General features: G+C 46.0%; 1 protein-coding gene across 1 annotated transcript in view; it reads right to left on the reverse strand.

Annotated features, from left to right (window-relative positions):
* Positions 1–22,655, reverse strand: part of LOC138569763 (cAMP-responsive element modulator-like) — a 1,496,827-nt gene that overhangs the window by 1,177,826 nt on the left and 296,346 nt on the right. The window contains exon 2 of the mRNA XM_069648038.1: positions 222–407. The gene's annotated coding sequence lies outside the window, so the exon portion shown is untranslated. The remainder of the gene's footprint in view (positions 1–221; positions 408–22,655) is intronic.

Raw genomic sequence — 22,655 nt, forward strand, 5'->3', positions numbered from 1 at the left:
TTCCTATTCAAACATGATCCCAGCACATAATCAGGAAACAAAAACAGCTGCAAAGAACTAGGTGGCACATGATTCCCCATTTGAGTGATGTAATGTTTCTTTTGTTTATGAATGCATAGGTGCAGTATTATCTAAGGGTCCGCAAAGACACTTTTCATTTTGTCAATTTACTCAAAAAGACCATTATTAAACAAATACAGGTATTTCAACTGGTATCTTACCCAATGAAATCTTTTTGCTGTCTATCTTGGTTGAGATCCACTGTTCCATGATATTTTCTTTTACAATAGGAAGTACAGCAATTAGTTATTGTGTATTATAAAATACAAATACTGCCAAATGTTGTCATGGTGGCAGAAATATCACCATCCAGCTACGGCTGTTTGCTGACAGAGGCGTCTTTGGTCCTGAGAAAGACAGAGAAAAGGGTGGATTTCCCTGGATTAGTTTTGTTGAAAACGATAGGGTAGATGGCTTAAAGCATGTACTAAAAATGCACTTCGAGGAGGGGTAATGAGCCTAGTGTGCTATAGGTAGCACAGGTTCATTTAAATTGTTTTTACACTAGGAAAAATAAACATCAGGAGAAGAAAAATGTGAGAGGTAATTAAAATTGTCACACAGGAAGTGTTCAAAGGATGAAGTGAAAGGGATGGCGTTTAAACTGATATTAAGTAAAATGAGCATGGTATGAACCTTGATGAGATTTATTGGAATCCGTTGACGTATTATGTGGCAGGTCCAAGCAAGGTTGGATTACCCTGATCTAAAAATTTAATCCAAGCATTTAGATTAGTGACTTTCAATAATAATTAAGAACATTTTCTTCGTAGAACTGAGCCTAGTGTATTTTCATCATCAAGCTGTTCTTTAAACACATACATAAAGTTGTGAGTGTGCATCTATTAGGCTGATGAGTTTATAACCTTTAATGCCAAGCATTCCGAGAGGTCTCTATTGTTTGCAGTGCTTTTAGGAAGTTATCCTGTAGTGCGGTCAGATTACACTCTTTCTTTCCTCAGGTGTGACAGAAATGCACAATTGTATCTCAAAGTATTAGCTCAAAACAGATGAAGCTTAAAGTTGATGCATTCATCGATGGTAATTTAGAGCACAATAATACACGTTACCTTCGTACAGTTACGATCATCATTGCTGCATTGATTGAGATATGATATGATATGATATGATATGGCATTTGTAACGCGCCTATACACAAGTGTTTCAAGGCGTGACGAGGCAGGGAGGGGGGAACAGGGGGAGGACAGACAACGATCCTACTAGGCCAGGTGTCATTCAGACCGCGCAAGTGCAGGGATAGGGGGAAGGGAAAAGTGCAGTACAAGGTAAGTAGAATAGAAATAAATAGATAAATAAATAAATAGGGCCAGCTGGTGGCAAGTGCAAGGTAAGTGCAGACAAGTGCTGGGAAGGGGGGGGCTGTAGGGATACAGAGACAGTCCCGCAGTGCAGGGGTTGCCAGGGAGGCAGTGCAAGTGGAGAGTGGCTGGGCCCAGGACCGAGGTCGGGGAGAGTGGCCAAGTATCAGATTCAGTGCAGAATTTAGTGAAGAATTCAGCAGGGGAGAGGGAGAGAGAAAGCAAAAGCAAAGAGGAAGGTTTTGAGGTGCTTCCGGAACCGGAGATGGTTCTCCTCAAGTTTCAGGGAGGCAGGAAGGCTGTTCCAGAGGGAGGCTCCTGCCGCGGATAGAGATCTACCCCCAGCTCGTTTCTTCAAGAAGCGGCTGACCCTGAGGGAGTTGGAGACGGATGAGCGAAGGGCTGGGAAGGAAGATATTTAGGAAGAGAGAGTTGCAGGTATTTAGGCCCCAGGCCCCAGAAGGCCTTGTGGACAATGCAGAGGGTTTTGAACTTAATCCTCGCAGCCACTGGGAGCCAGTGTAGAGATGTCAGTTCTGGAGAGATACGGTCCCTGGGCTTGAGGCCAAGGCTCGCAGTTCTGTTCTGGATGAGTTGCAGAGGGCGGTGAGTGGAGGCAGGCAGATTAAGATAGAGACTGTTACAGTAGTCCAGCTTCGAGAGAACCAGGGCTCGGGAGACAGTGAGCTTCTGGGGGAAGGAGAGGAAGGGAAGAATACCTCTAAGGAGGTGCAGCTGGTAGTGTGACTTCTTAGAGACGTCAGATATATGAGGAGACAAGGAGAGTGTGGAGTCAAAGATGAACCCGAGGTTTTTTGCCTTGCAGGTAAGAGCAGGAAAAGGTCCAAGAGAGACTGGCCAGACAGCTGCAGGGAAGGAGGGAGTGGATGTGCCGATGAGTAGAATCTCAGTCTTACTAGCATTAAGGCGGAGGTCGTTGGCAGCACACCATTCCTGGATAGCAGACAGACAGTCAGAGATGAGGGCAGGAGAAGAGGAGGCCGAGGGTAGCCTGAAAATGATGTGTGTAGAGCGACTGGTAGAGGGTTGAATATGACAACAGTATTTTGGCTGATACGGTATCTAAACATGGCAATATCATCTCAGTTACTGTGACTGACACAGCCTACAGTACACATTCTCTGCAACTCATGCACAAGCACACTAGGGTAGTGACTGCAGTGCACATGGATAACAAATATATAAAACATAGGAATACTGATTCTGTGCAAGTGAATCCTGGACACAAGGGGGTGGGGAAAGTAACAGAGCATTGAATTCAGGTTTGGGGAGAAACATAGGTTAGGGTGCATTTCAACCATGCTATAAACAATGCGTTTACTCATCAGTGTGCTACTTCACGGGCGTGTCTTGGTCAGGATATTTCTGGATCCGTTCAAGATGCACTGAACGGATGGATAGATGGGTCGGATGGCTGGAATGGATGGAACGGATGGATGGCTGGAATGGATGGATGGAACAGACGGATGGAACGGACGGATGGAACAGACAGAGGGAACGGATGGAACTGATGGAATGGATGGAATGGATCGATGGATGGAACGGACCGATGGATGGAACGGATGGATGGAACGGATGGCTGGAGTGGATGGATGGAGAAGATCTATGGAATGGATCAATGGATGGATGGTTGGAACGGATGGATAGAGCAGATGGCTGGAACGGACGGATGGGACAGATGGATAGATGGATGGATGGATGGGGGATGGATGGGACGGACGGATGGATGGGACGGATGATGGATGGATGGGACGGATGGATGGATGGATGGATTGATTGATGGAATGGTTAGCTTTTCATGTGCCTGTTCTCGTGCGCCTTTAAAGATAACCATCATATCACATTGCTACGCTTACTCTCTACTATACACCATCAGTCAACTAGAACACAGCTATACCCCTGATTAATTCGGCCTAGCTGTTCACATACGAATATGACCCCATGAACACCTCATCACCCTTATAAAACGCAGCCAGCCGAGTACATTCCGGCCTAGTTGCCCACATATATGTCCTTCAGGGCTAACGCAGCCAGAGCTCAGTCTGGGTGTCCACCCACCAGACTGCACACATCCAACTGATATCTTCAGCACCACACTCAATGCCAGGACGCAGCTAACATCCGGCAATTACAACAGTTGCACACATATCTGGTGCACCCACGCACCCTACAACACTATCTCTCTCTACTGACCAGAACTAAGGTTCCCGAGGGCGTTCAACCAACCAGCGCTTTGAAGTCATACCAATGATATATAGATCGCTATATAAATGCCAAGTAACAAAAAATAACATGACATAACATAAGCCTTTGAGACCTGAGTGGTGCCTTGTGCAGCTTGGACTATTCAAATGCCAACTAAACTGTACTGAAGTAAACTGGAAATATATGCTGAGAAAAGGACAGTTATCTGCTATCAGGAGGGCTACATAGGATTCACAGAAGACTAGACTCTGGAAGGACTAGCTCACAGACTTATTGTACAGGCGGTAACAACAAAATGGGGTGAAATTAACCAATTAAATAACTCAAAAGAAAACCAAGTCTCTCCTAAAAGACATGATCACACATTACCTCACAGTTGTGTTGCAGATTTTCCAGGTGTTCCAGAACTCTTGCAGATACAGTGTGCTGCAGATTTCTGAGGGGCTCTGGCACGCTTTCTTCTGATCTCGTTCAACCAAGTCTCTTGGTTAGGAGAATTGTCTCTCAGATAGCTGGTAATACTACAGAAGCATTTTAATTGGTGAGATGAGAGGGCATGTGTTACCATCACCATCTCTCAGCACATTGCCTCTCCTTAGGGTCAGGGTCCGCCTCTTCACAAGACTCAGGGCCTTCCCAATGTAACTCTTGCATACTGTGTAGACAATCGAATCTGCCTTTAATTGCACACTGTTTAGAAATTCGATTCTGCCCATAATTGCATACTGTGTAGACAATCAAATCTACCTAATATTGCATTTTGTCTAGTCATGCCTCTTGCCTGCGGCACATTGCCTTAGCTAACCTGATTCTGCTTTGCCCGTCTCCACAATATTCCTAACCTATGTGCCCGGTTGTACTTACAGTATTTAAGTTGCACTTCCTAGAGTGACCCTCCTGCCCTAAGTGCCACTTAGCCACAGTTACATTATTCATCGAGTGCCTTAGTTTCTATTCAATCTGCTCAACCTTGTCTGCCTTGGGCATCGATCCTTTATAAATACAAATGCCAATACCCTGTACGCTGTTGCTTACGACCATTGCGCACTGATATTACATCTGCATGCTAGCACTGCTATGCCTTGCATCCCTCCAAGACCTACAGCATCTTAATGCTGCCTAAGTGCATGTTTACCCTATTTGTGCATTGCCGCTTTTTGGGTGCGCAATCTGTGCACTTTAACCTACCTGTGATGCCACTAATCTAGGAGCTGCCCTATGCCGCTGCTTAATTGTGATGCCCTGTGATGCCTCTAATCTAGGTGCTGCTATGTGTATTGTAGCCTACCTCTGATGCCCAAATCTAGATGCTGCCCTGTGCATTAGCTTAACTGTGATGCCTTGTGATGCCTTGTGATGCCCTGCGATGCCTCTAATCTAGGTGCTGCCTTGTGTATTGTAGCCTACCTCTGATGCCTAAATCCGAATGCTGCCCTGTGCACTTTAGCTTAACTGTGATGCCTGTGATGCCCCTTTGAAGTATATAGGCACGCTAGCCCTGATCAAGACTGCCAAACTTTGGTGCTAAAGCATCAGCATAATTGTATATCAATCCCTACAGGGTCAGCTTAATATACCTGCCACTGTGTCATTTTTGCCCAACATGCGCATTCTACAGACTTGCCTCCTATATACATCCTGGTCCCTAGCCTGGGCCATTCTAACCATCACCACAATAATGGCCCTCACCAACACTACCGCATGCAATCTGCAAGAGAGAAACTTGCGACTTAGAGCTAGGTGCCACGTCTTTATGACATCAAAAACAAAAGAACCAGTCCACCAGCCCCTACACGCACCTACATTGCCACTAATCCTGACCTCCTAGCCTCAGCGACTGTAAATTGTCCGGAACCACAAGGTGACCCATATCACAAACAGAGGAGACCCAACTACCCTAGTCTAAGATTTGTCAAAGACTCCACTACAACTCCTACATTATCAGGAGCCCTTATTAATGCTAGGTCCCTTATAGCACACAATACTGAAATAGCTGATTTACTGTCTATGGACAACTTAGATATCCTTGCTGTTTCTGAAACCTGGCTCCATGATGCAGCTGGCCCTGCCCTCATGACTGCCATACCGGACAATTACAATATCCTAAGAGTCGACCGGCCCAACACTAGAGGAGACGGCCTGGCTATCATAACCAAAACGCAGCTAGCTGCTAGACTTACCCCACACCCAGCAATCACATTGTGCGAACTTCTCTCAGCTAAAATACCAATCTCCAACAATAGCACACTAACGATACTCCTAGTGTACAGACCTCCAGGCCCACCAGGCAACTTTGAGGAAGACCTATCCAGTCTCCTCACTAATAGCATTAAAGACTCCACCCAGCTCCTTTTACTAGGTGACTTTAACCTGGGCTTTAATGATGTTGAGGACAAACAAGCCCAATCTATCCAATCCATTTTAGTCAATCATGACATTACCCAAAAAGTCCTAGCTCCTACACACATAAAAGTACGCACACTAGATTGGATAGCCAACCATAACTGTGACATCACCATCTCTAGTATTCTACCTCAAATATGAACGGACCACTATCTTATATGCTTTGCAGCCAGCATAGAGCCTCCCGAACCTAACAAGAATAAAATAGTACCCCCATGCCAACGAGAAGCAAAAAAGAAATCACAGCTGAAAAACTTCTCCCACTACTCACTGCCAGTTCCAGTGAATCTAACCCTAGCGAGTTCGTTGAGTCATTTAACAACTCCATGACCAAAGCTCTGGACTTGATTGCCCCAATCAAATTCCACAAAAGTAAACGGGAAGTTCACCTTAACTCATGGTTCACCCCCCAACTTAAAGAAATGCGCATCCAAAAACGCAAACTCCAAGCTATCTGGAGGCACACTCCTCTGCTGACAATAAAACCACACTTGCCAACTTTGCCAAAAGTTACAAGAAGGAAATAATTCAAACTAAAAAAGATTAATTCAACGAAAGAATCAGTAAAGCTAACTCGAACTCCAAAGAACTCTTCACTATTCTCCGGGAATTGGAAAACCCAATTGCCCCTACAGACAATGTCCCCAAGGACAAACTTTGGTGCACCAGCATCAAAAATGCCCTAGCAAATAAAATCACAACCCTTCAATCTAAAATTGCTAAGAAAAAAGCCTCCTTGAGCCCTAGTGGAACTCATACCACCTCACTGAAAGAGATACCCAGCACATCCACCCAAAGCAATTATAAACCCTTCAGGTTTACTAACATCTCTATACTGGAAACGGAAAATGTTATTCTATCCCTTAAACCATCGAACTGCCAAGGTGACAGTTGCCCTGCGCAGATCATCAAGGATGCAGCCAGAGATTTAGCACCCTTCATCTTGAAACTAATCAACGCCTCCTTCAATACGAGTACTGTACCCACAAACCTTAAAGAATCTTGGGTACTGCCCCTACTCAAAAAACAGACACCTGACCCAGCAATCCCCACCAACTACAGGCCCATTACTACGGTCCCATTTCTCCTTAAAATCATCGATAGGGTAGCCTACCTCCAGATCCAAAACTATCTGGAGTCACACCAGCTATTAGGTTCACGGCAATCTGGCTTCAGACCACTTCACGGTACTGAAACGGCCCTAATCGACCTCAAGACACAAATCGACGAGTTGAAGGATAAAGGTAGAACAGCTATGCTCCTCCTCCTTGACCTATCAGCGGCCTTTGACCTGGTGGATCATACAGTATTATGCAACCACTTAGCGTCTGCCGCCCATTTCTCAAGTGAAGCTATAGCATGGGTACAATCCTTCCTAGCTAACCGTACGATGAGAGTGTTCTCCTCTGTAGCTGCAGCAGACCCAATCCATATCACTTGTGGTGTCCCACAAGGCTCATGTGACTCCCCAACAATGTATAATATCTTTACTAAGCCACTCTTCGACAAACTTGACAGATTAGGGGTAACCTATACTAATTATGAGGACGATACGCAGATTCTCATACCACTATCAGGCAACTTTGTCGAAGGCACAGCTCTAGTAAATAAAATGTACCTCCTCATTCAGGCATGAATGGCCTCCCACGGCCTCTGCCTAAATGACGACAAAACTGAGATACTGATCTTGGGCTCCAACTCCACCCTAAAAAAACTTAGTGCCAATTATCACAATTTCAACATAGATGGTAACACAATCAAGGTGGCAACTGAGGTAAAACACTAGGCTTTTACCTTGATTCCACTCTATCTCTCAAAAAACAAGTTAATACCTTGGCATCCTCTACAGCGTACACCTGCAAATTAATCAGGACCTGTAGACCTTACCTCTCCAAAACTAACTGCATCACGCTAGCTAACGCATTAGTAATGTCGAAGCTGGACTATTGTAATGCCCTCTATGCAGGAGCTAATAAAACTATCATAAATAAAATGCAAATCCTTCAAAATAATGCTCTCAGAGCAGCCCTTGACATACCCCGTAGAGCACACATTTCCAACATCAGGAAAGACCACCACTGGCTAAAAATCTGCGACAGAGTCCTTCTCAAGACACTCTCACCCACAAAGGGCTCAACAACACAGCACACCCCTACATCTCGGCCAGACTGACCAGAAAATCGTCCAGCCACCACACCAGAGCTACTAACCACTTCCTGCTAGAAACCCCTAGATTTAGACGATCCAAAGCGGGCGGACCAAGCTTCCCTGTTAGAGCTGCCCAGGCTTGGAATGCATTGCCCACTGCATTAAGAGCAAACCTATCCTATTCCAGCTTTAGAAGTAAGGTAAAAAACTGGCTCTGGTCCAACGACAACTAATTTCCGCTGTACCTAACTGTCGTGATACTCCTGAAATCCGGTTCAAAGACTATTTTGCCTCTACCCTTCTACCTCTCTGTATACATGTACTCTTAACATTGTAACATGTTAGCTCTCATTTCAACCGCTTGTATTGACATGTATGCACTGTACTGACATGTTTTTTATCCTCCGTATGTATGTAACCTAAGTTTAAGTAACCTTGTACCTGCTGCGCCTGGCTACCCCTGGGTTTTGTGCACATTATCAAATAATAAACATAAACTCTGACCACTCTTCTTCTATTCTCTTTGCTTGGGCTCATTCCTCTTCCTGCTGCCTTAACCTGCTTTAGGCCAAACCGACCTCCTTGTGCCTTCTTAGTCTTACTGGCTAGAGGTCTACCCTCCTCCTCCTTCCTAGTTGTTGGTGCCACAACATCCTCTGTCACTACCACTTCCTGCTATGTTACCAAATCCTCCTCTGTTGTTACCACCTTCTCTGTTGTTACCACATCCTCTCTCACTGCCACCTCCTACTATGCTGTTGCAAACTATGTCTGTTGCTACCACCTCTTCGCTCACTACCACCTTCTCCCTTGTTGTTACTACCTCCTCCTCTCTAATTGCCACTTCTTCCTCTGTTACCACCTCCTGTTCTCTTGACTCCCCCTCTCACCACCAACATGGCCTTATCACTTTTCAAATTCCTTAGCAGCCCTTTCCAACTGTCACATACAATAATTTCCAATAATCCACACTGACCAAATAAGGCTGAATGGTTTTATTGCGTGTGCCCTCCTCCCCCTTGGTGGGACTTTTAGTGAGGGTCTAAACCTTTGGCTTATAATTCATTGAGTGCTGTCATTGGATGTGTCCCTTAGTGCACCTGAGACCTATTTCTACTCCGTGGGCGGGACCAGGCCTAATATTGGGCCGTCAATCATCTGGGATGTGGTGATGTATTTAGTGCTGATTTCTCCACTGTTTGAAGTATGTTTATTAGGGTCTGGAACCACATCGGTTAAGCTTTCAAAATTGTTCATTTCACCTACAAAACTGTACCCGGGGGTTAGGGAACAATGATTCTGAACTTTTCTTCCCACTCTGAGCTCCCAGTGTTCAGAAAGTAGTGGACTGGAAACCTTGTAACTGCGGTTATACAGAGTTTATTGCAGGACCCACAAACTCTGTGATATGATTCCGCTGGCATTTCTATATTGAAACATTGGGTCTGCTTCAAGCTCCAAAGATTAGAAAGTAGTGATGTAGCACAAAATGTGGGGCCCCCTTACAAGTGACATGCGGGGGGCCTGCCCCCAAGCTCCACAACAAAGCTTGGGATGCGCCACACTGCAGGCAAGCCTGGACCACCATTCATGCGCAATGCACATGATGATCATGCTGCTGCAAGGGCATGCCAGACACTGCACTGGGTGAAAGATGTAAGTATGTATGTGTTTTAATCAAACCTGTGCCTGGCTCCACACCCAAATGTACCAGCCATCCATGTGCATAGCCAGTAATATTGACCACAGTAATGATACCCTAAGATACCATGTTTATGCTGACTCTGCCTGTATATGGCAGTATCCCTATGCGCAAACATTTTTTCTTGTTGGTTTTGCCCTTAATGCCAGTACAAATCTCCTGCCACAGGAAGAAAACATGTTAATTCTGCTGCACAATTGCTTGCCCAAACCCCATACGAGCATGAAAGAATACTCTTCATGTTAACTTTGCCCTCAATACCAGTAAAACATGCAATGGTACAGTAAATGTTAATTTACTTGTTTGGCTGCACAAATGCCACCACCCACCATGTAAGAACCACATCATATTGGCATTGCCCCTTATGCAAGTAAAAGTGCCATGCCACAGAAAAAATTATCTTGTCTGACGGCCACAATGTGCTATAAACGCCTCACTCCAAACCCTCCTCCATGTAATAAGATTCATCATTTTGGATTTGCCCAAAAATACCAGTAAAACATGTAAGAAAACGTCCTTTCTCCAATGCCCCATTGCCTTGGCACCAGCGTTACATACAAACATTCATACCCATTCACCCACCAGCCGCTCACCCAGTGACAGTGGGTGAATTTGCTAATCAGAAACATTTCACCCCAAATATACCAGAGCGACCGAGAGTAGAGAGGGAGTCCGAACCAGACAAAGAGGGCTCGGGGGGGAATTCCCCTTGTAACTGTTTTTTTTTAAATAATCTTTTTAAATGGTGTACTATCCAGCACACTTTCTGTGAAAAACTGGGTAAAATCGAAGACTTTTTGCAATTGTTTTTTTATAGTAACTCCAATCAAAAATCCAATGGATCAAATTCACAAAGTGCACAGAAGCTATTCAAATTACAAAACGTGCCAGTATACAAATATTATCATGCTGGCTGCGCCCACACATGTCCATGATGGCTGCACTTATATATGCCAGTATTCACTTATAATAGAATACTCATGTTTGATTTATGCATAATGGCAGTGTATGATACTATAAGAAAACATGCCCAGCCTGGCAATATATAGAAGTATCCCCACATAAGGACATACTTCTGTTGGCTTTGTCATTAAAAATGCAATGCCACAATAAGGAAACATCTCCAAACTGGCTGCACAATGTAGGCTAGTCTAGACATGTAATAACACTTACGTGGTTTGATTTCCCCTTGATACTATGGAGAATCCTGGGGTTACCCCACTAAACCCTGCCTGGAGTCTCCTCCCAGTTGGCCAGGAAAGGGCAGACGCTTCCTGATCCCAATCCTGGGGGTGTGTACTGCAGGAGGATCACCTGGGTGGAGACCAGGCCCAGGGAGATGCAGGAATGTTGTAGGGTGAGACATGGTAGATTTCTTGGACGATAATAAAATACTCCCCAGAGAGGTTATAGCATCTTGTCACTTAGATGAATGTCAATCTAGAATTAAAAGCAAACCAATACAATCTGGGATAAAAAGGTATAAAGATGTTAACTTTCCAGAACCATCCTTTCATACCCCAAAAACCCCATATCCTCCACAACACCAAAGGTATTCCAATAAGAACAATGGATATGTGACCGTTTCTGTCCCTTAAGTCTCTAAAAGGGCTAAACCTTATAATTCCTCTCTTAATAAAATCTGGGGAAAGAAAATCCATTGACATTTCCTCAAATTAAACTACAAGCCCCAGTATCCCTCCGGGACTGTGAAGAAGAGGGCTGAAGAGGCATGCAGAAGTCCAGGTCAGGCAGGCAAGCCTAATGACTCTAGACAAGGTCAGGCAATTAATCATAAGGGCCTATATGTGAACCTAACTAGCCCACCTGAGGGGTATAAAAGGTTGAAGCAGGGAGAAGCAATAGAAAGAAGCTGGGGCAGGAGCTGGAAGGTGGGAAGTGGCAAAAGAAAAAGAGCACTTAACCAGCAGTTCACAAGAAAGTGTGACCGCAACAGGGACGCTGGAGTAGAGAGGAGACAGATTTCACCTGCAGACTCATGTGTTGGTCCTGTGCTCACAAACCCTGAATAGCCGTGGCAGCACTGGAAGTAACAGGCAGTCTTCCCATGTGCACCTCATTGCTGTGAATGCAGAGCTGAGGTTGCAGTTGTCCCCAAGGCCCAGGTGCAGAAGCAAGCATAGGAAACTGGAGTAGGAGACTCTCCCTTAATGACACCGGATCGGAGGCACCCATGCAGCAGAGGGGTGTGGTACCCAAGAGTGCCTGCAGTAGTAGCAGGAGAAGAAACAAAGTCAGGAAGCAGCAGCAGCCCGCAGTCGTAATTGGGAGTGGGAAAAGGCAGCTCCGTACTCCTAAACAGCAGAAGTACCTTGCCGGTAACTGTAGATAGTTTTTAATTGCACTCACGCTTACATCTAAGCAAGTAGAAGTTAACCGCCGAAGTGGGAAGTATTTTTATTAATGGGAAAGCAACACAGAGAACGCTGCCGGTAACTTAATGGAAGTTAAACTGACTTTTTCGAAGAGTGGAAATTATTTTGTAAAGGGGCCATGCGTGAGACAATGTTTCCCGATACCTTGGAAGCTGAGTGCTGACTGAAAGGTGGGAACGCATCTCTCTTTGAAGTAGCAGTTCAAGAGTGAAACGAAATCGTGTGTAGAAGTAGTTGAAGCTGAATCCAGAATAAGCATTACCCAAGCCCACAGAGTAAACTTTATAAAAGGAAATCCCACGTATCTAAGAAGTGTACACCAATATTCTGAAGATGTTGAATTCATTGTTACCCAAGAATCTTCATTCAAAGCTGGAAGAGTGACACATCAGCTTTGGCGTAACCATTGAAGGAACAGTGTATACAAAGCTGGGGAAGGGAACGGTGTTTTTTCACAGTAGTTGTTTTCATATCTGCACGGCAGAGACTATTTGGCAGAAGAAGAGGTTTAGAAGTTAGAAGCAGATTCTATGGTAGCTGCAAGATGGGGAAAGTGGCTGCCCTATCTTATGGCATAGAAAGAAGAGTACCAAGCCACCTGTGGAGGTAGATGTCTTGTAGAAATTGCCTATATTGAAGTTGCAGTTGTAGAGACAAAATCCCTAATTGCAGAAGTTGTAGTAGCAGTAGCAGGATTGCGACTGTCAATATTTTGTCAGGACTATATAAGCGGGAAGAAGTAGCAGCTGAAACTAACTGTGGGGCAAGGGAGACTGCTCTCACAGTTTTATCGTAGAAGGAAGTCGCTGAGAGAGAAGCTAACCTTAAGCAAGAGCATGCTGACAAATTGTGTATATAAAATGCTGCAGAAGTTGAAAGCAGAGAAGTTGTTGTCAAAGTGGAAGAGGTACCTGTGTATTCAACTTCATCTATTCTTTCCTGGAAGGAAGTCATATAGAAAACTCCATGGGTGCTGTTATTTTCTTTGTGGAACTGTAAAGGAAGATTTTTTTTACCAAGCAAAGAAGAGACTTTTGCCAGGGGATTTTATTTGTGCGAACTTTTGTATCTTTGGAACTTTTCAAGACTTTGGTTAAGACGGTTTTGTTCCTTGGAGGAAATTGACTTTTGGACATTCCTGGGGGAGCAGGATCTGCCCAGGACCACAAGAAGTCATCCAAGACACTGAGGGCCTCATCACAAGTTGGGCGGTAGCCCTTAAATGCGGTGTTAACATTATTACCAACGCATTTAAGGGCTGGCTCGATCACAAGTCTGGCATGTTTAGCCACAGCTCAGAGCTGGGAATAAACATGCTGAGAAAAGGCCAATTTTCAGCACAATTACTGCCTGCGGTATTACCACACAGTAATTGTGTGGAAAATTGTCCATTGGGTCCAATGGACCCAATGGGGAATGGGGACTTACAGTTAGCGCCCAACCTGTGATCTGGCGGTATTACCGCCGGACTGGTGGGTGCTAACGCTAATAAAGTTGGGCAGTATTACAGCCCAGATACCGCCCAACTCGTGATGAGGCCCAGAGTGTTTGCTAACCTTTTATTTATGTTGTATTTATGTGGCTTTAAATGTTTATGTTGTTTAGTGTGAGGGTTAGTTTTGTGAATGCTAGGAGTTTTTCCCATAGATCTTAGAAGAGGTAGGGAATCCCCTGGTAGAGTAGGTTTAGTTAGGATTTCTGTTATAATTTTGTGTATAATAATAATAATAATAATAATGACCCCTGCTATCTGCGCAGGGACTATTAATTCTATTAAAGACTAGGAGGCGAGCATTATGCTTCAACTTCAATTTATTACTCCTCAGCAGTTTGAACAAAACATAAGAACCACTGAAAAGTATCTTCACCAAATTTTTGTTTCTTGAAACTACAAATCCCAATGTCTCTGTAGTCCAACACTGTCCAGCCCATCCATGACACACTTCCTGTTCCTGGGTTCCTCCTCTCTTTTACGTGCTCTGAACTGTCTCTCAACTTTTCAACCATGTCTCGCCAACAGGGCGAACAACTTCAACTCGTCGCAGCTGGCTGCTTCCGTCTGTGCCACACTCCTTGTCCTAGGTCCGAGTGCCTGCTGACCTCTGGTCCTCAATTATTCTTCTGATCTTCCCCTAAGGAGCATACAATTAACAACATCAGGGTGGCGTCCATGTACTGCCTTAACTATTATATGCTACATACATTTGTAAACAATACATGACAGGGCAGGAATTTAATGCTCGCCTCCTAGTTTTTAATAGAATTAATACTCCCTGCGCAGATAGCAGGGGTAATTTTTATTCTATGGCAAGACTGGAGGCGAGCATTATGCTTGTTCAAAGCTTCACCAATACTGACATAGCCAAACTGTCAATTGGCTTGAAATAAAACTCTTTAAACGTATTATCACTAGCCCAGTCTGTTGCTAGCATAATCTCACGCAATGACACGCCAATCATGAAAGCTCTGGGTGCCATTGCTCCTCTCACTGAATGTGCCCCATACATTCCCAAATAATTTCCTGCTACTTGCATCACTTCTTTCACCCGCCTAACAATGGTGGCAGTAGCTACGGTGTCCGGTTAAAGGTTCGAACACCAAAGGTTTGAATGCAATAGGGCCGAGTAAATAGGCCCGAAAACAAAAGGTTCCATTTTTTTTTTTCTTAATTATATATATATTGTTTGGTTCCGTATGGGTAAAAAAAGTGGTTTTTACCACAAAAACAGGGGTTAGTGGAGGGACCCCCCCCCCCCCCAAAAAAAAATGTGAACCTTTTGTTTTTGGTCCTATTGACTCAAACCTATTGTATTTCGAACCTTTTGATTCAAACCATTAACCTATAACCAGTAGCTACCACCTAAAAAGAATTCCTACGTGCTAATAACAATTGTGTAGTACCGGCTGCCCTGCATTCTGCCGTCTGCTCTCGTACTTCTTAATGCATCTCGCTACACACTGTTAGGCAGAATCTTGTGCAGTGCCCTTAGGGACCACTACACACAATTAAGACTACAGGTGGCAATACAAGTTTTACCTTTGGTACAAGCCTGTACTACTATGTTAAAGTGGTAGCAGTAGCGGAGCAGCCAGGCTTATCTCAAGAGTATATGAGCAGTAGCAGAGATTACACAAAGGGACCACAACTACTGTGACTCAAGCAAACACTGACTCAAGGTTTCAGGTAAAAAATATAAGTACATTTATTCTTAAACCATCAGTTATAAACACAACACCTCTATTAAACTTTAAACAAAACCACACGTTAAATATACTACAACTAACCAATTCACTTTGTACAGTAAGTCTCAATGAATGAACCGGTGTTACGAACAAAACACGATACCGCGGATACGGTTGCAAAAACATTTTGACAGTTCGGTCTACTAAATAAACGCGTATCCGTGACATGAAATTCTACCGGGGCAAAAACACACTTAGCACGTGAGATACCCAGAGGGAGTTGGAGGCAAACATCACAGGCAATATTTAGGTTAGGCAGACAGTATTTAGAAACACTCAGAACCAGGAGTTCAAAGGTCAAAGGCACGGAGCCAGGTTTAGATGACACCAGAGGCCTGTGCCGAAGATCACACCGTTAGACAGTTCACGATTCCGTATAGCCCAAGAGTCCTTGAATATTGTCAATGTTCGGAAGCAAACGTTATAAGAAGGATGGAAGAAAAGGACGAGACTTGGAGATGAAGAAAAGGGGTTCACCCAGTTTCCTCGAGTAGAACACAGTACCTTATTTCCACGATGCAGCTGGAGCCCTGGCAGTTGTTCCTGTTGGTTTCCCGCAGACACACGATTCCTGGAGCTTAGTTCTGAAGGAGGACGTCTGAAGGGGGTCTGCACCACACAGGGATGAAGCCGGCAGCAGCAACAACGAAAAGGTGTGCTCCTTAAAAACAAGAGAGGCTCAGCAGGTGGCTATCCGGACCACTACAGCAGTGTGCAGCAATTTCGACCACGGCGGAGATCTCTGGCTGAAGAAGATGAGCTGGTTATCCCCACCAGGCTCAAGGGAAGAAGACTCCGGACTGGATCTCCTCTTAGTCATCGAAGGGTAGATAGCTCAGGACTGCAGCAGGGCTTCACCGGGACGGGGTAGTTGCAGCAGCCATCGTTCTCTCCACTTCTCTTCGGTTCCTTGTAGTTCCAGAGGCAACTGACTTCTAGCCCAAGAGACCTGCCTTTTATGCGCAAAAAAACCCCATTCACACAGCCTGGCTGTCAATCACGCAGCAGGGGGGTTTTCCAGCCGGGTCAACCACCTCAGCCAATCATGGCAAGGTGCGACTTGGGTTTCCTAGGATACCCTGTGCAGGGGGGTGACTATACCCCTCCCTCACATTCAGCCCACCTAGACACCCAGGTGCCTTGAGGAGGGTTTCTCTGCAGAAGCCCACCAAAAAGACAGTGAACAAAGAAGGCGAACCTAGTTTGCCACGCAAAGTAAAACACAAGAAGGACTTTAACAAAAAGAAATGGCGAATGAACCCAACCGGAGCCAAAAGAAAGACAATTTGGTCAAGCGGGTTTATGTTCGAGGCTAATATAATAGCTAAGAACAGTACCACGTTTATCTAATATAATCGCGGTAGAGAAGTTAGGGTAGATACCACTGCCACCAGCCAAGTCTAAATGTTAAAAGAGCAAAACAATGCTCAGGGAGGTACAGACAGAAAAGGGGTACCGATAAGCCTTTCCCAGTACTCCATGTAAGATGGGGTGTACTGGGTCTGTGGTAAAAATGACTATGTAAAGTAAATGGCAACTTTACCTTTCTCTGGGGGACAGTAGTCAGCCCCAGCGAAATGGAGTCAGAGGGAAGTCTAAAAGACAACCCTGGGTTACTACACTAAAGCTGCTGTGTAACCCGTACAAGAACAGGTGCACCTGGAGTGGTGTGCTCCAGTGCCCAAGATCACACAATGAGTAAAACACATAGGCCAAAACACATGTAAGAGTGAAAAAAAAAGATGTACACTCTTACCCGGTGGAAAAATAAACTCCAGAAATCCAGCAAAGCTGCCGGGGGACTCACAAGGTGAGGGAAATTAGCCCTAGAAGGAGAATTCTCCCTAACACATACCACTTAGGGATACACGGAAAATATTGATAATGCACCGTGGTGGTCCCTGTCTTAGTCCTTCTGAATACTGAAAAGGCCACTCCCTCCGGACCGAAAGACTTCCTGTTAATCTCAAGCGCTCTGACATCTGCCACTCGATTGAAGGATACTAAACATAACAACATCGCCAGCTTGCCGGATAGCTGTTTCAGTGACAGATACTTATCTGCTGGCCAACTCGCCAACAGGCGCAGCACTACTGTCACATCGGCTCCGGTGGCACTTTATACTTTGCTCCCCTGATGAGCCTTGGTACCGCTGGATGATCTCCTACTGAAACGCCTTCGACCGGTAAGTGCCCCGCCGAAATCGCCGCTCTGTACACCCCTATAGTACGAAAAACCATTCCGTCCTGTAAGAGATGTGCTAAAAATTTCAATATAGCCACTACAGGGGCTGAAACGGGATGAAAATGTCTCCCTCTACCCCAGCTCGAGCATTTGGCCCAAGCCGCGTTGTAGCTCCTCCTAGTGGATGGTGCCCAAGACTCTTCGATAAGCTCTGCAGCTTGAGACGAAATGCCTGGCAGCGCCCAGCATCTCCTGATATCCTGCACGATATGAGCGGGAGAGTCCCTATCACTCTCAGAGGATGAAACGACCCAACTGGGTCTGTGAGGAGTCGTTCTCCTTCCGGAAGAACCCGCAGAATGTCTGCCGCTAACTCCATTACAGTTGGGAACCACACCTGTGACTTCCACAATGGTGCTACTAAAGTCAATTCTGCCTTCTCCCTACGACACTTCGCTAGAGCCCTGCTCAACATCACGAAGGGAGGGAAAGCGTAGTGCAGTCCTCCTGCCCACTGCTGGAGAAAAGCATCCGTGCCTTGAGCGTCTGGGACCAGCCTCCAGCTGAAGTAGCTGGGTGTTTGTGCATTGAGACGAGACGCAAATAAGTCTGTGTGTACTGGGTCCCACATCTGATTCAGGCTCCGAAATGCTGTCGGTCCAGTCTCCAGTCACTGGAGTCTGTCAGGTATCTTCAGTTCCAGTCGGCCACTACGTTCAATGTTCCTGGCAGGTATTCTGCTATCACTGAAGTCCCTGACTGGAGGCAGAAATGCCAAAAATCTTTTGCTAGTTCCACTAGTAATCTGGACTTTGTTCCTCCCAGGTGATTTATGTACCTGACTGCCGAATTATTGTCCATCTTGAGAAGGACGCATGAGCTCACTCTCCCCTTCGTGAAAGCCTCGATTGCAAAAGAACCTGCTAGGAGTTTGAGACAGTTAATGTGGAGGCGGAGCTCTTCTTCGCTCCGTTTCCCTCCTGTCTCCAGAGATGCGCATCTTGCCCCCCGAGCCTATGCAGCTGGCATCTGACACTATCACTAGATCTGGTCGGTCTCCGAAGATGGCCCGTCCATTCCAGGCGTCCATATTCTTCAACCACCATTCTAGTTCCATAATGGACTCTTGATCTAAAGGAACCTGCTGGTGATATTTCAGACCTTGCTGCAAGTGCTTGATCTTCAGCCTCTGCAGCGCTCGATAGTGTAAAGGTTCTGGGAAAATGGCCTGAATTGAGGCTGCTAGCAGTCACACTATTCTCTGAGCGAGATTATCTTCTTGCTCAAGCAGGCTCTGATTTCCCTCTTGATGTCCCTTATCTTTTGGGCTGGCAATTCTAGCATTACTTTCCTGGTGTCCAGGACAAATCCTAGGAAATCTAATCTCTGCGCTGGCGTGGTGTCCGATTACTCCACGTTCACCAGAAATCTGAATGACATAAGGAGATTCTGCACCCATGCCATCTGGTAAACTAGCATCCCTCTATCCTCCGCAAGGAGTAACGCTTCATCTAGGTATATAATGATCCTGATACCCTTGTCTCAAATCGCTGCTGCTACTGGTTTCATCAGCTTGGTCAAAGCCCAGGGATCTGAAGCAAGCTCGAAGGGCATTGTCCTGAATCACCATAGCTGCTTCTTCCAGCGAAAAGTGATGAATGTCGTGTAACTCTCCACACTGGCACTGTCAAGTAGGCGTCCTTCAAGTCTAACCTTGTCAGCCAGTCTCCCTCGCTGAGGGAATCCCTGAGCTGGTGTATTCCCTCCATATTGAAGTGGCGGTATATGATCCAACTGTTCAGTTCTTTTAAGTTTATAACTGGTCGCACCTTTTCCTTTCTGTTGACCAGAAACATATTGCTCACAAATCTGGGGGAGGCTCTGCATCTCTCTATGGTGCCTTTCTTTTCCAACTGTCTTAGCTCGTGATCTAAACTCTCTTGTTCTGCCTGCGCTAAGCACTGCTGATGGGGCCAGACTGTCGCTATGGGCGGCTGAATAAACTCTCATTGCAGACCTCTGACGGTTTGCAAAACCCATGTATCGCTGGAAAGCGCGCAACAATTGTCCAAGAAGATCGCCGTTCTCCCCCTACTGGTGGATACTTTGTAGCTCTCACCTGGTGTAAAGCATTGTCCACAGCCGGTCCCTCTTCCTCTGAGCCCGCTTGGGAATCGTCCCCTGGCTGGGTAGAAGGTATCCTGCTGTTTGTTGTCCTGGTACTGTGCCCTGGGATTTGGGGGGTCTTCTTCCTGCTTGAAAGCGACCGGCCACACGACTCTGAAATTGACCTCTTTTGTCCACACAGAACTACCAGAACTGGACCAGGGACTGGTTGAGGGTTCAATTACACCCAGATCCAACATCTTGACGACCTCAGACTGGATGTGGTTCTTCACAGTGTCCGACATTCAATAGCACCTGCTTTTAACAGGTACACTGTCACCAGTGTCAATTTCGTGCCTGCACCAAGGGGTGAAGACTGGCATCAGTGAGAACAGAGGGGCATACTGCCGGAGCAAAGCCCTGCTGGCCCTCTGCTGCTCTGGTGTCCGATCTGGAGAGAGATGCACTCCGTCCACTGAGCCTTCCTGAGGGTTGCTATGCAGCAAATCATGAAGGGACTCACTCTCATCCCCTTCTTGCTCTGAAGCTAGCAAGAGACACAAGACTTCCCTTCGCCTATGGAAAGGCTTGAGCCTGTTGACGTGGAATACCTGAGGGGCTACCCCAGGGACTCCCATGTCAACTAGATAATTGACTTGGCCCATCTTGGAGATTATCCTGAAGGGTCCAGTCCACTTATCTGTCAAAGCTCGAGCCTTGGTAGGCTCCATCACAAGGATGTCCTGTCCTGGAGTCCAATCCACTTGTGATGTTTTAAGGTCATGCCAGTATTTGTTCAATTCCAGGCTGGCCTTAAGATTCGCTGTCGCCTGGCCCATCATCTGTGTCATCCTCCATCTGAGGCCTAACACATAGTCCCCCACTTGCTTGGCAGGACCTGGAGGGCTGGCTTCCAAACCTTCTCTGATCACGGCAAGGGGACCCCTCATGGGATGTCCAAAGAGCAACTCAAAGGGGCTCAAACCAACACCCTCTTGAGGTACTTCTCTGTAAGCGGACAGCTGGCATGGCAGGAGGAGATCCCATGTCCTCCTTATGGGCTCTTCCATAGGACCCAGCATGCCCTTGAGAGTTTTATTAAATCTCTCAACCAGACCATTGGTCTGTGAACGGTAGGAGGTGGAGAACTTGTAGGTTACTCTGCACTCTTTCCACGTCACTTTCATGTAACTCGACATGAAGTTGGATCCTCTGTCAGAGACCACCTCTTTAGGGAATCAAACTCGGGTAAAAAGGCACAGGAGAGCCCTGGAAATAACCTTGGCTGTAATGGTCCAAAGGGGTATAGCCTCAGGGTATCTGATGGCATGATCAACCAAGACCAGCATGAACCGATGTCCACCTGAAGTGGGAGGGTCAAGGGGACCAACAATGTCGATGCCCACACTCTCAAGTGGTGTGCCAACCACTGGCAACGGCTACAGTGGGGCAATGACAATGCTTCCAATCTTGCAAGACAACTGACAAGTGGGGCAGATCATGCAATAGGACTCCACTTCTACTCTCATACAGGGCCAGTAGAAATGTGCAGAGAGCCTCTGCTTAGTCTTCTTGGTCCCAAGATGACCAGCTAAGGGCACCTCATGCACCAACTGCAGTAGGAAGGGCGGGTAAACTTGGGGTACTAACTAACTCTTTAGGGCACCAGTTTCAGGCTTTGTGGGCTCACTACAAAGGAGCTCACCCTCCCAATAAATCCGGCAAGACCTAGGCACTTCACCTTGTGCCTGGGCTTGTGCTTGGACCTGTGCCTGTTTCCTCAGACCCTCGAGAGAGTGGCACTCTCTCTCACCCTTGCAGAAGACTCCTCTAGAGTGCCCCCTTCAGCCAGCAGGCATTGAAGGTCTGGGTGATCCTCTAGGTTGAGCACCTCTCCCGCAGGAGGGTCTTGTGGCTCTTCTCCCTCAGGAGTTGAGTGTCGGGTTACCACTGGACCCAGCTCGTCCGGAGCATGAATCCCAGTGGGTGCTGCTGAAGCAGCAGGGAGAGAAGAACAAGTTACTTACCAACTGTAAAGTTCTTTCGACTGGATGTTCCTCCCACGTATTCCTCATCTTAGATATATTCGTCAGCTTGCTGCTGCTTTCTTAGAAAAAAATTTCGCCAGAGGGCGCTGTGCTCAAGGCCGCATAGCTTGGTCCCTCGAAGGCCGCCGTCGAGTGTCAACGTCATCCATCGTATAAATGGCTCGAGACGCGCCTGTTGGTTCAGTTCTGTTTTTTCAATGTTAATGGTCGCATCAGTTGTATTTTGTGTCGGCAGATGTCAGGCTCTTAAGGAAGTACAAGTGCAACAAGCGTAAGAACTGTATGGAGGAGTAGGTTGGGAGGGTCGATGAGGAATACGTGGGAGGTACATCTAGTCGAAAAAACGTTACAGTTGGTAAGTAACTTGGGAGAGAAGAACAAGTTACTTACCAACTGTAGATAGACTCCCATGGCAGTTGTAATTTAGAGGAGGAGGGAATACCCTAGTTCTTTAATTATGCACAGAATGAAGGACGGCTTTTGCAAAAAGGCCTCCTTGGTAAGAAGTGGTGTCTAAACAATAATGTTTTGCAAAAGTGTGCATTGATGGCCAAATGGCCGCCACACAAGTGTCTTGAATTGGGACACCTCTCTGAAGAGCCGTGGAAGTTGCTATGCCCCTGGTTGAATGAGGCCTTAAACCATCTGGAGGCTCCTTCCCAGCCAATTTGTAACATTCAGATATTGCTAGGATAATCCATCTGGATATAGTTTGTTTGGACACACCAAAGCCCAATTTGTGTCCAGTATACCCGACAAACAACTGATCATTTTGTCTAAATCTTTCCAGTCTAGATATGTAGAAACTGAGCTAGCGTGC

This window comes from Ambystoma mexicanum, chromosome 2q, assembly GCF_040938575.1.
Source record: "Ambystoma mexicanum isolate Mex_15411 chromosome 2q, UKY_AmexF1_1, whole genome shotgun sequence".
Lineage (NCBI taxonomy): Eukaryota > Metazoa > Chordata > Amphibia > Caudata > Ambystomatidae > Ambystoma > Ambystoma mexicanum.